This window comes from Malaclemys terrapin, chromosome 9, assembly GCF_027887155.1.
Source record: "Malaclemys terrapin pileata isolate rMalTer1 chromosome 9, rMalTer1.hap1, whole genome shotgun sequence".
In the NCBI taxonomy this organism is placed as follows: Eukaryota; Metazoa; Chordata; order Testudines; family Emydidae; genus Malaclemys; species Malaclemys terrapin.
Genome location: NC_071513.1, coordinates 102,052,319 through 102,068,521, shown reverse-complemented (window position 1 = coordinate 102,068,521; position 16,203 = coordinate 102,052,319). Strand labels below are relative to the sequence as shown.

Sequence of the window (16,203 nt, the reverse complement as noted above, 5' to 3'; positions counted from 1 at the left end):
GCTGAACAAATGGTCAAGAGAGATGAAATCATTCTCTTGCTATGGGGCACACGGTAACGAACAATTTGTTGGAGCACGGTGGCAGGATCAATTTCACGATATATTTTCTCATCGTAAAAACTGCGCACACTTCCCTGTCAGCCCGAGAACTCACAATGCTATAGATGATAATTATCTTTTTATTACATAGCAAAAACCTCTCCTTCCCCACTCCCAAGAGCAACAGTGCAGAGGAAGGGGCAGGTGAATATGGCATGGACAGAAGGACGGATATCATCGAGAGGGAGGAGGTTACCCCCACCTTTATAAAAAGAGAGGTATCAAAAGAAGTATAGATTCAGTGTTGGCAGCTGTTTAATTTGGACAGTTTATTAGATATTGTCAGGAAGGCATGGCAGAGAGACAGTAACGCTAACAAGAGACCTGCCATTAATCTTCAGTAACCCAGCAGCTGGGGAGTGCAGGCCTTGAATCAAATTCCCCTGAGAATTATTATTAATCTCCCATCCTCTGTTTATTAATCCCTTGCCCGCCTTCCTAGCTCACCATTTATTAACGTCCTCAACTGTTTGCAGTAAACAGGATGCTGAAAACTCATCTCCAGCTCACCATAATTTACAGGCCACAAGCAAAAGAAAGGAAGGGGGAGGAAGGATGAGGAAGAAGGAGTGAAAGTGTAGGATGAAAGCTGGCTCGGTGACGGCGACGGAATGGAGGAAAGGAAACCGCACACACTGGCTGCTGCTTTGAAACCCCGACGGTATTTCCAGGTATGTTTTCTTAGGCTCTCTGCAGTGCGACCGCCTGCCATCCCAGGATGCTGCCACAGCTGGAGAGATCAGCGTTCTGAAGAACACGCTCTCGGATACTCCCTTGGTTGGATATATGCCCACACAGGGAGTTCCAGCCCGTCCGCCGCACCTCCGGAAACCCTCAGCGCTGTAACACGTGGTGAGCAGCGACATAGCAGGACCACGGCTCTCATGCCACTGAATAGCACAGCAACATGGAAGTAGCTATATTGGCTCCGACCATTGGCCATTGAGTCCACTAACCTGCCATCATAGCTCTGACCATGCGGCTATCTAATCTGCTGCCATGCCTGGAGCAGCAACCAGCAACTGATACTACAAAAGAAGGCGGACACAACCCCCTAACACACCACAATAATCATGCCCTTGGTCTATGTGGGCATGGGAGGGTGAGGAAGGGAATTCTTTCTTGCCCAATACAGGCCATCGACATACACCCTATATCATGTACGCTGATCGCTCTTAGCATGAAAAGCTACAGATGTTAGTTCTCTGGCCCCTCTCATACACACAAGCCACATAGTAATGTCGAAGACGCTTAAACATCACCAGGTAAAAGAAGGACCACGCGCCTGCATGTCGACATTATGCATTTTTTTCCTTGGGGAAAACTAACTGGACACCAGCCTCTCACGGCTGCACTTTATCTCCCTTTTCATCACCCGTCTATCGGTGGCAAACAGTTCTTGCTTGTCGTGGGACAGAAATTGCTATTCCAAACCTACCAGCTATGAATCTATATTCCTCCGTTCCCAGTTTTAGCATGGCTTACCCATGCCTTGTTCTATGCCAATTACCATGACTCAAGAGCAAACCTCTCGTTTGCCCCCTGGGATGCTGTCACGGTTGATTAAGGACTGAGAATGGACCTACTTTGACAATGTTCCCTTTCAAACGTTCTTACCTGACGGAGCCTCTTCACTAGGATTTAATGATCCTACCTTGGGACAGAAGCGAAGAGCAAACTAAGGGGTGCGTCAGATCATTCGACGAGGGGCCGTTGCTGAAGGTTCAGAACTGTTTCTCAGGCCGAGCTTTGGTTCCTGATAAATACCTTCAGTCACTTTAAAAGAATGGGTGAGCCTGAAGAATGACCCAACTACCTTAGCAGCATATATAGATTTCTCTTTAGGTCCTTCTAATGATTGAGATGTGCTCTTTTCTTTATTGCCGTGCACTGAAGGTATGTGAGACTTAAGCCAATCTGGATACAACTCGGAGGGTGCTGGGGTGACCACAGCAGCCAGCAAATCAGGTCCCTAGATCCCCACGTAAATCCTAAAATGAGCAGTTTACCAAGCATAGGGACCCCATTCCCCTCTCACCTCAAGTCAGGAGGCGCCCTCCAAGCCCAGGATGAGACGTACTTACAGGAACGCTGAAGGGTCTCTGTAGAAGAAGCAGATAAAGATGTTTCCAAATTAGAATCAAACCCTTGAACTTCGTAACTGCCATAAGTAGATCAAGCTGGATACATCGCTTCAGCAAAAAAAACAAATGGGCTAATAAGCCCTCAGACCTTCTCTAATGATCACAGAGCAAGCCCTTTCCCTTACTACAAGTCCTATGTCCGTCTGTCCCTTTTTTTCCCCCACATAAGGGCTTTTCACCCTCTCTCTGGAGAGATTAACTCTGAACTGGTGCTAGAGTAAGATGGGGTTTATTTGAGAGAGAAGCTATTTGTTTTAAATCGATTTAGAGATGGTGAAAGGCAGTGGCTTGGTTAACAAAGTCCTCTCTAACTCCCGAACAGACGGCCTTTTGCCCACAACCCTTAACATGCGTCCTCTCCCTGAGCTGGAGGGGACTCCCTTCAGGTGGGGAGGCAGTGGGGGAAGAGAACAAGACAAAAAAGCTGTTGCTTCTCCATCTAGCCCTTAGCTTCCCTTCTAGAACCATCAGCTACTACCACGTGTGGTGGTACGTTTGCCACAGGGACACCAACAAGAACTAAAATTGAGATCTAACTCGTTTCACACAGGTCACTGAACAGCCACCAGCCATGACAGACAAAGTTACCACAAATATGAGCTGTTTTTTCATCCCGTGGTCTTAGATGCTGGTAGCCTGTTGACCACCCTCCACACCCACCTAGCCTCTGTGCTTTCCGTGTTTTTCGGGCTGCCCTGTTGTGAACTTTACTTGTTATCTTCTTCTCCAGAACAACTTGATACCAGTGAAAGGTTTTGCATAAATGCAACAACAGCGCTTCATTTCTCCAAGCCATCCCTCGCCAATACATTTGCTGACGTGCAAGGATAAGTGGATATCCAGAGACCAACATCATGCAGCAAAAGGGTGACTGGGATCTAACACGGTACCAGAAGGACATGACCCCATTTAACATGGATTGATGCAGGCCTCCAGGGCCTTTCACGTCTCAAGATCTGGGTTCAAATTCTTTACAAAGTCAGAAGTAGAGATGCCTTTACTGGAGTTTCTCCTCACAACCCTTGAGCCAGAAATGAAGATGACTAAGACAAGATGCCCACAAAGTTCTTAAGCCAGCATCTGCTCACAGTCCATAGAACCACTAGACAATTGGCATATATGTCTTTGCTCAGAAGAGCCCCCAGATTGGAACGGCACAGGGGGCCACCCAGAATGAGGTTCACCATGAGCAAGGGAGGAAAGGGTGTGAAAACAACTATAACAGCAGTTGGTTGCATCAGGTCGGGACTGAAGAACATAATGCATGGAGGCAGCTTGCTAAGGATTTGTCTCATGAGCAAAAAATGTACATTCACATTTTAAAGACACTATAAACCCAGATTAAGTAACAGCAGAGAAGCAGATAAACATAACTGCAGAGGAGGCAGCATGTGCTCACAGGTTGGTTGTTTTTTTGTTTTTATTGGGGAAATGAATGCAGAGGACTTTTCTGTGCCTGTTACATTGTCTGCTCACCATTTGATGTAGCATGCAGACTGGAGACTTCAAAGGCTCATTCTTGCTTACATATCGAGACTGCTCTAAGCTAATGCCCCGAATGCGACCAAAAACCAACGCATGATGAATCATTCATACCGCACACAGCAGGGCTAGTAAGCACCAGGCCTCGTCTCATGTGTGCTGTACTGTACGCATCTGTTTTTGGAGAAAGGAAATTCAAGTCCTCACAGGGTTACAAGCTTACTGCTCTGTGTCAGTAGCGTTGCGTCTTCTCGGCTGGAAAGTGAAAGTAAAGTGAAAGCTTCAGAGCTACAATTTAAGCATGAATAGCCAACGGCGTTAAGCAAAAATCCACTGGCACGGGCAGCAAATTATACAAATGCACATGTCCATTTCCCCAGCCTGTCTTTGGAAAGTTTTGGAGGATAAACAGCATTGTCATTATTAATCCTAATCAAAGGAGTCTTTTAGAGGGGTTTGAGAAAAGGAGAGAGAGTCGCCCAAATCAAAAGCCCAGATCCTAAAACTTTGGAGAGCTTGGATCTAGTGCTGAACTTCATTGCTGGCCTCATCTCTGCACTGGACCAAATCAAAACAACCCTGAACGCGGCAGAAGTTTAGATCTGCATCTGGATGCACTGGCCTGAGACTAAACTGGAGTCAACTGATGTCGCTCTACTGAAGTTGATGAAGTTGGTCTAAATCAGCCTAACCGAGGATCTGGACTATCAACTTTTCAACTCAGCCCACCCCCTCCCCCCAGTTCGATATCTTCTACCGAAGACCAGCATCTTTGCCATCTTAGTTTGGATAATTTATTTAAATCATGCTTGAAGATTCACCAACATCTTTGGGCTGTGTTTGTATTTAAAAATAAAAGCCCAATAGCTTTGAACACATGTTAATATTTCACCAGATTTGTGTGGACGTGCAGTTGTGCTTCCAGCTTTACATCTGTGAACTGGCTAAAGGGAGAGCCCTGCAACATGGTGCGGGCGGCAAAGAGAACACAAAACATAAAACTGAGTTGTGAGTGCCTGCTGGGCAAGAAGATAATAGTTGTTCTTTTCAGAGGCCTGAGGTATTATTCACCAAGGATTGTTTTGGGTTGGGAATGGACAAAGGCTGCAGAAAAAGGGACCGGGGGAGGAGAAAGGCACTCTGATACTATGGTAAAGAGATTGGTTTAAAACCCAAGTCAGACAAAACAGATTGGAAAAGGAAGCCAAATTCAGATTAGTTTAAACATTTTATATATATTTTATATAGGATCTTCAAAAACTTTACAGATTATGAGTAAAGAGGCCTTCATCCATTGGCAAAATGCAACCACTTGTAGAGTAGACTGATATACTTGTTTAACAGCACACAGCAACAGTACAGAACAATTTTAAAGACAGGGAAAATGAAGAACTCTGTATCCAAATAATGCTGCAGGGGAAAATGAGACAGGCCAGAATTTAATTCGTCAAACTGTTATTGGGCCAGTAGGCCAAGATTTTAAACACTTACTCTTGCAAAAATATGGAAAGAACGGAAATGACAGGGTGTGGATATTGAACAATGGATTAGGATCATAAGACCATGCGTTTTAGACATCGAAAAGTCATTTTAGATTAGCTGACTTCATCCCCATGCAAATGCAAGACAGCATCTCGAGAGAGATGATATTAACGTGATGCTATGCTATGGTTTTAGGCCAAGGAGAAATGGCACAGTTAGAAGAAAGCAGGGAAACCTCTCGGGCAAAGCTGAATACATAGAAAGTTAATAAGAGATGTAGTCTTGAGACAAGTAAACTGAAAAAAATATACATTCCATCCTCTCCTCCTCTTATACCTCATTAAATGGCTATATATACTTACTTCCCCCGGCCCCTAGTATGTTCTTGTCCATTTTTCTCAATAACCACTGGATACAATTTAAATATCAGTCTATCGCCATACATTTCCGATCCCCATCGCCATATCATCTCCGCAGCTTCACAAACATTAATAAGCTCATGATGACCATACCATTGTGAAGCAGGGAGGTACTATTAACCTCATTTTACCAATCCCTATCTGGGAAACAGAGAGGTTAAGTGACTTGTCCAAGGTCACGCAGGGAGTCTGTAGCGGAGCTAACAACTGAGCCCAGGTCTAGAGTTCCAAGCCTCATGCTCATCCTTCATCCCCAAAGGAAGACATTTGATCACCAAGAGGACTGTCGCCTTTCTAACCAGCCTGCTCCTCATGACCAAGGTGAAATATTCTAGGCATGTTACACTGAAAAACACGCATTACATCAGACCATTCAAAGGTGCACATCTAGGCCCCGCCTCCTCACATGAAGCCGCTCCCACAGTATCCTGGGGCTGACACACCAGAAAATTAAAATGGGCCAACCAGCTCACATTGCAACGGAAGCGCTCCTTGACATGTGTGTGCACGTTGTGAGAGAAAGCCTTGGAAAAGGACAACTATGGGCAGCACAAATTCCCCTTTACGTCAGTGAGCATTCTGATTTCAGTCAATAAAATAGTGGGGGGGGTAAGTATTTGAGCCATTTTTCTGTCTGATTTTAATTTCCTTGCATATCAGCATTTGCCAGGAGTATCGTCAACACAAGGGATCATTTGACATACTCGCTGATTGCATGCAAATTAATTGGATTCTTTGGGTTTGGATTTATTTTGCTTGCAAGTCTTTTTGCCTTGAATGAAGAGGCTTTACCAGGAAATATTTTAACGAAGGAGGGGGTATTTTCAGATCCCGATGTTGGATGCATTGCAGACCACTGCACACAGATCTTTGTTTCACAGCAATCCATCTGCTGTATTGGGGGCAAGATCAGTATCCTGCTAGCAGCTAAGTTCCATTTGCTTCCCTTTGTGTTCTGTGGAACTCCAAGTCCCATTGGTCTGTGCAGACCAGAGCTTTGTATTGAGGCACACACTCACAAGCCCAGAAAAGCCCGTTCTCTTTGCTATGCACACAATGGAAAAAGCCTCAAATGTTTTGCTCAACGTACAGTAACTCCTCGCTTAACGTTGTAGTTATGTTCCTGAAAAATGCGACTTTAAGCGAAACGATGTTAAGCGAATCCAATTTCCACATAAGAATTCATGTAAATGGGGGAGAGGAGTGGGGTTAGGTTCCAGGGAAATTTTTTTCGCCAGACAAAAGACTCTCTCTCTCTCTATGTATATATATATATATATACGCATACACACACACACACAGAGTATAAGTTTTAAACAAACAATTGAATACTGTACATAGCAATGATGATTGTGAAGCTTGGTTGAGGTGGTGGAGTCAAAGGGTGAAACAGGGTGGGATATTTCCCAGGGAATGCCTTACTGCTAAATGATGAACTAGCACTCGGCTGAGCCCTCAAGGGTTAACACGTTGTTAATATAGCCTCACACTCTACAAGGCAGCAAAAATGGAGAGAGGGGAGACAGCATGGCAGAGAGAGACAGACACACACAGGGTGTGTGTGAGAGAGACGCGCATTGCCCCTTTAAGTACGCTGACCCCACTCTAAGTACATTGCCTTTTAAAGTAGATCAGCAAGTTGAGACAGCAGCTGCTGCCAGCAAGCTCCCTCCATCCTGAGCCCTGTCATGTCCCCTCCACACCCCCTGCTTTATGGAGATGGGGTAAGCGGGGAGCAGGAGGGATGGGGACACCCTGACATCAGCACCCCTCTTCTCCCCGCCCCCGCACAGCAAGCTGGAGACTCCCAGGAGCAGCTTCAAGGCAGAGGGCAGGAGCAGCACATGGCAGTGGGGGGAGCGACAGCTGAACTGCCGGCAATTGCTAGCCTGCTGAGCGGCTGCTGTACAGGGAACTTTGGGGAGTGAGGAGCTGATAGGGGGGCTGCCAGTGCACCCTGGTTCCAAAGCCCCACCACTAGCTCCAACGGGCTGCTCTTCCTGCAAGCAGTGGACAAACAACATTATAAGGGAGCATTGCACAACTTTAAACAAGCATGTTCTCTAATTGATCAGCAACGTTAACTGGGACGACTTTAAGTGAGGAGGTACTGTATTAATTCCAGCTGGGTTCAAAACAGAGGAGTGGGTGAATTCGGTGTCAAACGGCTGGAAAGGGGATAAGAGGAATCATCATCATTATTACAGGGGGGACAATTATTGTCATGCTTCTCCAAGTGATTAACCGCCTACCACTGTTGCTGGCTAACAGAGTTTCCCCTGGAGCTAAAACTGTAAGAGATCTTCGCTATAATACTGAAGATGCTAGGCTGAAGCCCGGCTCGCCTACATGCATGTTTCGTCTTGAGTACATCTATGCTTTGGTCACACCTCACAAGGCTATGGTCATCGTAACTCAAAACTCTACCCAATCCTTAGCACAGTTTCTCTGAAAATCTGAGTATGGCAACATGGCCTAGGGGCAGAATTCACGCCCTGAACTAAGCTGCAGTCAACACAAGGGAGCAAAGCGCTATGCAGTTCTGCTTTGTGTGGGAGGAGAAACTGACCTAAAGAGACATATTGCAACAAATACTCACCCATGTCCAGTCCTGCCTCAGATCCCACCACAGATATTACGGTGATGGAGGCCGTACAGGTTATCGGTTTGTATCACAGCAGTGCCCAGAGGCCCCGAGTGAGATTGGTCTGTACAGACTCCCTAAGCTCTCCTGCTACGTGGATAGTTAAGACAGACAGAGGAAACTGAGGCAGAGGGAGGGGAAGTGATTTGGCCAAGGTCACCCAGCAGGTCGGTGGCAGAGCTGGGAACAGACCCCAGATCTCCTGACTCACTGTCCTATGCCCTAGCACTGCAGCACGCTGCCTCTCCACCATGATTGCTAGCTCAATGCCAGCATGTGGACGAGGCGGGCCTCATCCCTCTTTCTACTGAATCTGAGAAGCCCCTTTACAGCAGGATTTTGCCAGGGAGTCCAGCAAGAGCACAGCCCCCAGAGCACTTGGACCTACAGGCCACGTCTTCAATTCTCAAGCTACAAAGCTACGACTTAGCAAAAGTGCAATTGAACTCCATGTACTTGTTACATTTCTAAATATACTCCCGGTTGTCAAGACAACAAAGAGACTGATGGATCTCTAAAGCGTTCTGTATCTATTTAATTGTCAGCATTTCAAACTGACTTGGAAGAAAAATGCTGCGTGATAAGTCTAATCACCATGGTTACCGCTGGCTAAGCCCGTAATAAAAAAATATTTTAGTGAAGCGCGTGTTGCCACATGAGGAGCAGATGGGAGACGATCTTGTTACTGTGACAACCCCTGCTGCAAAACTAAACTTGAGGAAAAACGCGAGAGACTCTTTTTGAGATCTCAGACACAACAGGCATCGGGGGCTAAATCTTCTCAGACGTTCGATGCCAGGGAATCAAGCTTTGGCTCTATCCTCACCCAGCATGTGCTCCCAATCTGGTGGCCAAAAGCATCATTCTACAATGGCAAAAACCATCATGTGGGTGTCCATGGAAGTGATGGATAAAATGATCTCAGAATCATAGGACTGTAAGGGACCTTGAGAGGTCATCTAGTCCTGTGGTTCTCAACCAGGGTTACACGTACCCCTGGGGGTACACAGAGGTCTTCCACGGGGTACATCAACTCATCTAGAGATTGGCCTAGTTTTACAACAGGCCCCATAAAAACCACTAGCAAAGTCAGTACAAACTAAAATTTCATGCAATGACTTGTTTATACTGCTCTATATACTATACACTGAAATGTAAGTACAATATTTGTATTCCAATTGATTTATAATTATATGGCAAAAATGAGAAAGCAAGCAATTTTTCAGTAACAGTGTGCTGTGACACTTTTGTGTTTTTATGCCTTATTTTGTAAGCAAGTAGTTTTTACGTGAGGTGAAACTTCAAACCATAGAAGATTAGGGTTGGAAGAGACTTCAGCAGGTCATCTAGTCCAACCCCTGACCAACACCATCTAAGACATCCCAGCCAGGGCTTTGTCAAGCCAGGCCTTAAAAACCTCTAAGGATGGAGATTCCACCACCTCCCTAGGTAACCCATTCCAGTGCTTCACCACCCTCCTAGTGAAAAAGTTTTTCCTAATATCCAACCTAAACCTCCCCCACTGCAACTTGAGACCATTGCTCCTTGTTCTGTCATCTGCCACCACTGAGAACAGTCTAGATCCATCCTCTTTGGAACCCCCTTTCAGATAGTTGAAGGCTGCTATCAAATCCCCCCTCACTCTTCTCTTCTGCAGACTAAAGAAGCCCAGTTCCCTCAGCCTCTCCCCATAAGTCATGTGATCCAGCCCCCTGATCATTTTCGTTGCCCTCCGCTGGACTCTCTCCAATTTGTCCACATCTTTTCTGTAGTGGGGGGCCCAAAACTGGACGCAATACTCCAGGTGTGGCCTCACCAGTGCCAAATAGAGGGGAATAATCACTTCCCTCAATCAGCTGGCAATGCTCCTACTAATACAGCCCAATATGCCATTGGCCTTCCTGGCAACAAGGGCACACTGCTGACTCATATCCAGCTTCTCATCCACTGTAATCCCCAGGTCCTTTTGTGCAGAACTGCTGCTTAGCCAGTCGGTCCCTAGTCTGTAGCAGTGCATGGGATTCGTCTGTCCTAAGTGCAGGACTCTGCACTTGTCCTTGTTGAAGCTCATCAGGTTTCTTTTGGGCCCAATCCTCCAATTTGTCTAGGTCACTCTGGACCCTATCCCTACCCTCCAGCATACAGACGCTCCCCGGGTTACGCAAACCCGATTTATGCAAATCTGGACTTACAGGAAAAGTTCCATAAGTTCCGTAGGCTTTTTTTTTTGGGGGGGGGGGGGAGGGGAGGAAGGGCGTAATTGTCGGGTATACGTTCCCGACTTATGCAAAATGTGATGTATGCAAGGCGTTCTAGAACGGAACACTTGCGTAAGTTGGGGAGTGTCTGTATCTACCTCACCCCGCAGTTTACTGTCATCTGTGAACTTGCTGAGGGTGCAATCCATCCCATCATCCAGATCATTCATAAAGATGTTGAACAAAACTTGAGTGGGGGTGGGTTTCCTAATGTCCAACCTAAACTGCTCTTGCTGCAATTTAAGCCCATTGCTTCTTGTCCTATCCTCAGAGGTTAAGGAGAACAATTTTTCTCCTTGTTGTAACAACCTTTTATATACTTGAAAACTGTTAAAAGAACAGGAGTGCTTGTGGCACCTTAGAGACTAACAAATTTATTAGAGCATAAGCTTTCGTGGGCTACAGCCAATAACTAATAAATGTGTTAGTCTCTAAGGTGCCACAAGTACTCCTGTTCTTTTTGTGGATACAGACTAACACAGCTACTACTCTGAAACTTGAAAACTGTTGTCATTCCCCAAGCTCCCCCGCAGTCCTCTCTTCTCCAGACTAAACAAACCCAATTTTTTCAGTCTTCTCTCCTAGGTCACGTTTTCCAGCCTAGGACATGGGAGAACAGGGTTCAATTCCTAACTCCGCCCAGATTCCCTGTGATGGACAAATCACTCAGGGTACGTCTACACTGCAAAAAAAAAAAAAAAGCCCCACCTCCCTTGCCAGGTTTCAGAGCCAGAGCTCAAGCAGGAACATCTACACTGCTCTTTTTAGCCCCACAGCCTGAGGAGGGTCTAAGACTCGCTGCCGTGGGGGTTTGGTTGGTTGGTTGGTTGTTTTTTGCAGTGTAGACATACCCCCTAGTCTCTGGCCTCAGTCCTCCATCTGTACAATGGGATTATAGCACTGCCCTACCTCACAGGGGTGCTGCCAGGATTAAGACTGTGAGACGCTTACATGCTGGGGTAAAAATGGCCATTGTAAGTATTTATGACAGCTAGACGCATAGCTGGGAAAGGTCACACGTGAAAGAGCCACATACCACAGATATTTGCCTAGTTTTCACAGTCACATTCCTTACACACTCACATTCTCCTCTTTTCTTTCTCCCATTTTGCCTTGCGGATCCTGTCTGGGTTTAGGTCTATAACATACACATTACGGTGCTTTAGCGTGACAGCAAGTATGGTGGCCCAAGTATTGACTAGATATGCTGGAATAGCGGCACTGCACTTTCTACCCTGCTGGGTCGCCGTCTGGTTAGATTTGTAAATGACAGACAGTAAAGAAATCAAGTAGATTAACAAGAGAACCACCTGGCTTCTGTGTCTGCAATTCTAGGTGTTGGTGCTGTTTGCACCCACTTTCAAAGGGGCTCATACAGTCCCGGAGCCAGAATGTTCCACCTGTCCCTGCAGGAAAGTGGTGTCCCTTTCACAGGATCTCAGTGTCATTCAACAGGGCAGGTGGACTCTTAAGGCTGCAGGACTACAGCCAATCAACAAGCTCTCCCCTGCCAACAATTATGCCTGACAGGTAGGGGCATGACTGGAATAAACTCCTGTGGGGAATTCCCAAGGGGGTACACGCCTGAGCACAAGTGAGCCCTGCCACCCTAAAAGTCTGTGACACCGACTGTACGTGTGAATGCCTTGGAAGCATGGTGCCACCCCAGCCCAGCTACTCTGTACATTGACCCCCTCAGATCACCTGTTCACCAACTGCAGCCACTCCTGTGTCACCAGGCTATGGCTGCTTGGCACGGCTGCTCCAACGTTTAGCCGTGCAGCACTGGGGGCTGCCTCCAGCTTACAAGAGACTGGGGGGGAAAAAGAGGAGCCAGTCCTCTAGCCCCATGAATGTCACAGAGCCTGCCCACTCAACAGTTGAACAGGGCCACTTCTCCTTGCCCAGAGAAGAAGATCTGGCAAAGGTCGAAGGCGGGACACACAGCAGCACATGCAGATTCTGCTCTCAACGCACAGAACTCCAGAAACAATTTTGCAGCGATGAAAGTTCAGCTGTGGGTGTTGGGTGGGAGGGTAGGTGTCGGAAGTGCTGCTTTTTTGAGCAATGACTCCAAAAATGCTGACTCCACTGTGCGGTCCCAGCTAGAAGGTTTCAGGTTTTATTTCCTTTATATAAAATCTCAGAAAGACCTAAAACTTGACTTCTTTAGCAGTAAGTTTCAGGCCCTTCCCTCCTAGAAATCTCATCCATCCACCTATGATCAATTCTTGTTCATCCTCCTTACCTAACGGAAAGCATCACTGGCTGAGAGAAAGCCTGAGTTTCATCTGGACACAGAAGGCAATGGGAGACACTCGATGTTAATCTGATGATTGTCGATGATAATTAGTGATCAGGTTTCCAATTAGTCTGAAACGCCATTGACATTCTTTGAACAAAACCTCCCATTCCCTCCAGCGTCATGCCCCAAACAGCCTTAATCGTTTACGTAGGCAAAATTTCTGTGCACCCAGTGTCAGATGTTGTTGTTATAAATCATAGGACTGGAAGGGACCTTGAGAGGTCATTTAGTCCAGTCCCCTGCACTCAGGGCAGGACTAAGTATTATCTAGACCATCCCTGACAGGTGTTTGTCTAACCTGCTCTTAAAAGTCTCCAATGATGGTGATTCCACAACCTCCCTAGACAATTTATTCCAGTGCTTAACCACCCTGACAGTTGGGAAGTTTTTCCTAATGTCCAACCTAAACCGCCCTTGATGCAATTCAAGCCCATTGCTTCTTGTCCTGTCCTCAGAGGTTAAGAAGAACAATTCTTCTCCCTCCTCCTTGTAACAACCGTTTATGTACTCGAAAACTATTATGTCCTTCCTCCGTCTTCTCTTCTCCAGACTAAGCAAAACAATTTTTTTTTCAATCTTCCCTCATAGGTCATGTTTTCTAGACCTTTAATCATTTTTGTTGCTCTTCTCTGGACTTTCTCCAATTTGTCCACATCTTTCCTGAAATGTGGCATCCAGAACTGGACACAATACTCCAGTTGAGGCCTAATCGAGTGGAGTAAAGTGGAAGAATTACTTCTTGTGTCTTGCTTACAACACTCCTGCTAATACATCCCAGAATGATGTTCACTTTTTTTACAACAGTGTTACATTGTTGACTCATATTTAGCTTGTGGTCCACTGTGACTCCCAGATCCCTTTCCGCAGTACTCCCTCCTAGGCAGTCATTTCCCATTTTGTATGTGTGCAACTGATTGTTCCTTCCTAACTGGAGAACTCTGCATTTGTTCTCATTGAATTTCATCCTATTTACCTCAGACCATTTCTCCAGTTTGTTCAGATCATTTTGAATTTTAATCCTGTCCTCCAGAGCACTTGCAACCCCTCCCAGCTTGGTAACATCCACAAACTTTATAAGTGTACTCTCTATGCCATTATCTAAATCATTGATAAAGATATTGAACAGAACCGGACCCAGAACCGATTCCTGTGGGACCCCACTCGTTATGTTCTTCCAGCATGACTGTGAACCACTGATAACTACTCTCTGGGAACGGTTTTCCAACCACTTCCAGTTTTGCATCCACTATATAGTAGCTCTAACTGGGTTGCATTTCCCATGTCATAAGACATGGGTCTTGAATAGCACCCACAATGGAGCAACGCCAAAAAAAAAAAATCCCTCTTAATGAGAGATGGTTGGAGAACATTCGCTGAAAAAAAAAAAAATCTATAATCTCCCCCACTGTTTTTGAAGCAAAATTTCAAAGTTTGCAAAACTATCATCAAAACTTGGATTTTTTTTTTTTCCAACCGGCCCTTTTGTCAATATAAGCAAGTTATCCGATCCCAGCGCTGCAGAGGAGCTGATTGGCAGCACAGAATGAGTCCACATTTCCCAACATAGTCACTGCACTGCCAGGAGCTAACTTACTGCTTCCTAAAGCACTCTGGCCACGGGACAGTGAACACGCCAGCAAGGCTAGCACCGAAGGGGTATTGGATGGATTTGTGAGAGATGCAACTGTCAAGCTATCCTGCAGTGGGTCAAGAACATGAGTACTAACCTCAGGGCAGACCGTTGAGAGAGAAGTCACAAATCCCAAATTGGCTGAGCTCTATACTTAGATTTCACCCACCCAAGTGTCAAGTGTAAAGTCTTCAGGCCTAACACCATGGAGTCACAGACAGTCCCCTTGGGTACTCCAGTCTAGGCAAGCTTGCCTTTGTGATGGATGGTCCCTTACACCAAAAATCACAGCAATATTCAGTAGGGGTGTAAAGTATTAACCAGTTAACCAATAAGCATCAGTCTTGTCAGTAAGGTATTCAGGTTAATGTTTAAACTCTGCTGCGGGACTCCACTGCCGTTCCCCCCGCCCCACGCCCGTGGTCCTGGCAGCCGTCCCCCCCCTGCGCCCAAGGTCCCAGCAGCCGTCCCCCCTCCCCCCAAAACCCGGGGTCCCGGCAGCCGTCCCCACCCACGCCCGGGGTCCCGGCAGCCGTCACACAGGGTGGCAGCTGGGACCCCGGGCACGCAGGGCAGCAGTGGAGTCTAACAGTTAAACATTTAACCAGTAAAATTGTAATGGTTTAAACGTTTACTTTTTTTAAACGCTATTTACATCCCTAATATTCAGGTTACTCCCAGTCCCAAAGGGGACCAATCACTTACCCCACCTTAGATCTCACACCAAAGACAACGCTTGGAGCCAATCCGATAAGAAACTATTTAAAGATGTATTAACCAGGGAAAGGAAGGAAGAGGTTTTTTTAGAAGGTTACAGCAGGTAAACATACACGCACAAATCAGTTACAGTCTTAACTTTCAAAAGATACTAGGAGTTTATATAATACGCAAGGGATTTTTATTCCCTTTCCCCCCCCCCCCCCCCGAGCTGCCAGCTCAGCTGATGGGACGTATTCATTTGTACATCTCCTCTTGGGGGGAGGGGCGGAAGGGGGCATAGGTGCTGGAACTGGGGGTGGATTTGACTTCCCCTGACTTGAAGTGGATTCCATTATGTACAGGGTTTACAGTTTGGTTCAACGGCTCTCAGCGCCCCCTGCCGTACAAATTGTTCCAGCACCTCTGGGAGACGGAGCAATCAGCAAAGTCCTTTGTCCTCTTTGGTGTTCCACAACAGTTCCTCTGGTGTTGACGGGCCTTCTCTGTGGGGCAGGAGATAACACCTTCTGTTGTAGGCCCGCATTTCATACGAATTAATGTCTGGTGATTTCTACAGCTACTGAGGCTTAGGCTTGTCTACACCAGCACTTTACAGCGCTGAAACTTTCTCTCTCGGGGTGTGAAAAAACAATCCCCTGAGCGCTGCAAGTTGCAGTGCTGGTAGCTATTCCCCTCGTGGAGGTGGTTTTTTTATAGCACTGCTGCGGCCAGCGCTTTAACGTTGCTAGGGAAGACGTGCCCTTCCAATGCAAATTAATATTAACCACCTTACAACATGGGATACACATATTGTAAGTGAGATTAACACATGCAGCAATTTACAAGCATTCAATAAAATCTAAACACCAAGCACATTTTTAGAACTCTAATACCCATTTCAACAGTGCTAACACACGGGTGACCCAGCCTGATTCCAACCATGTATCTGTCAGTGTTCAGTTGAGACAGGGGGGCCTTGACATGAGCTGGCACCTGGTTTGCCAGCATCACAGTAACCTCAGACATCAAAGCACCTGGGCG

General features: G+C 46.3%; 1 protein-coding gene across 12 annotated transcripts in view; it reads right to left on the bottom strand.

Annotated features, from left to right (window-relative positions):
* The window catches only part of LPP (LIM domain containing preferred translocation partner in lipoma), a 433,528-nt gene that overhangs the window by 286,957 nt on the left and 130,368 nt on the right, over nucleotides 1–16,203 (bottom strand). For 11 of the 12 annotated variants that reach the window (XM_054039565.1, XM_054039572.1, XM_054039570.1 and 8 more), the window contains one exon: nucleotides 2,138–2,201. The exons of the other annotated variant lie outside the window; for it this stretch is intronic. The gene's annotated coding sequence lies outside the window, so the exon portion shown is untranslated. The remainder of the gene's footprint in view (nucleotides 1–2,137; nucleotides 2,202–16,203) is intronic. 12 annotated transcript variants of the gene reach the window in all.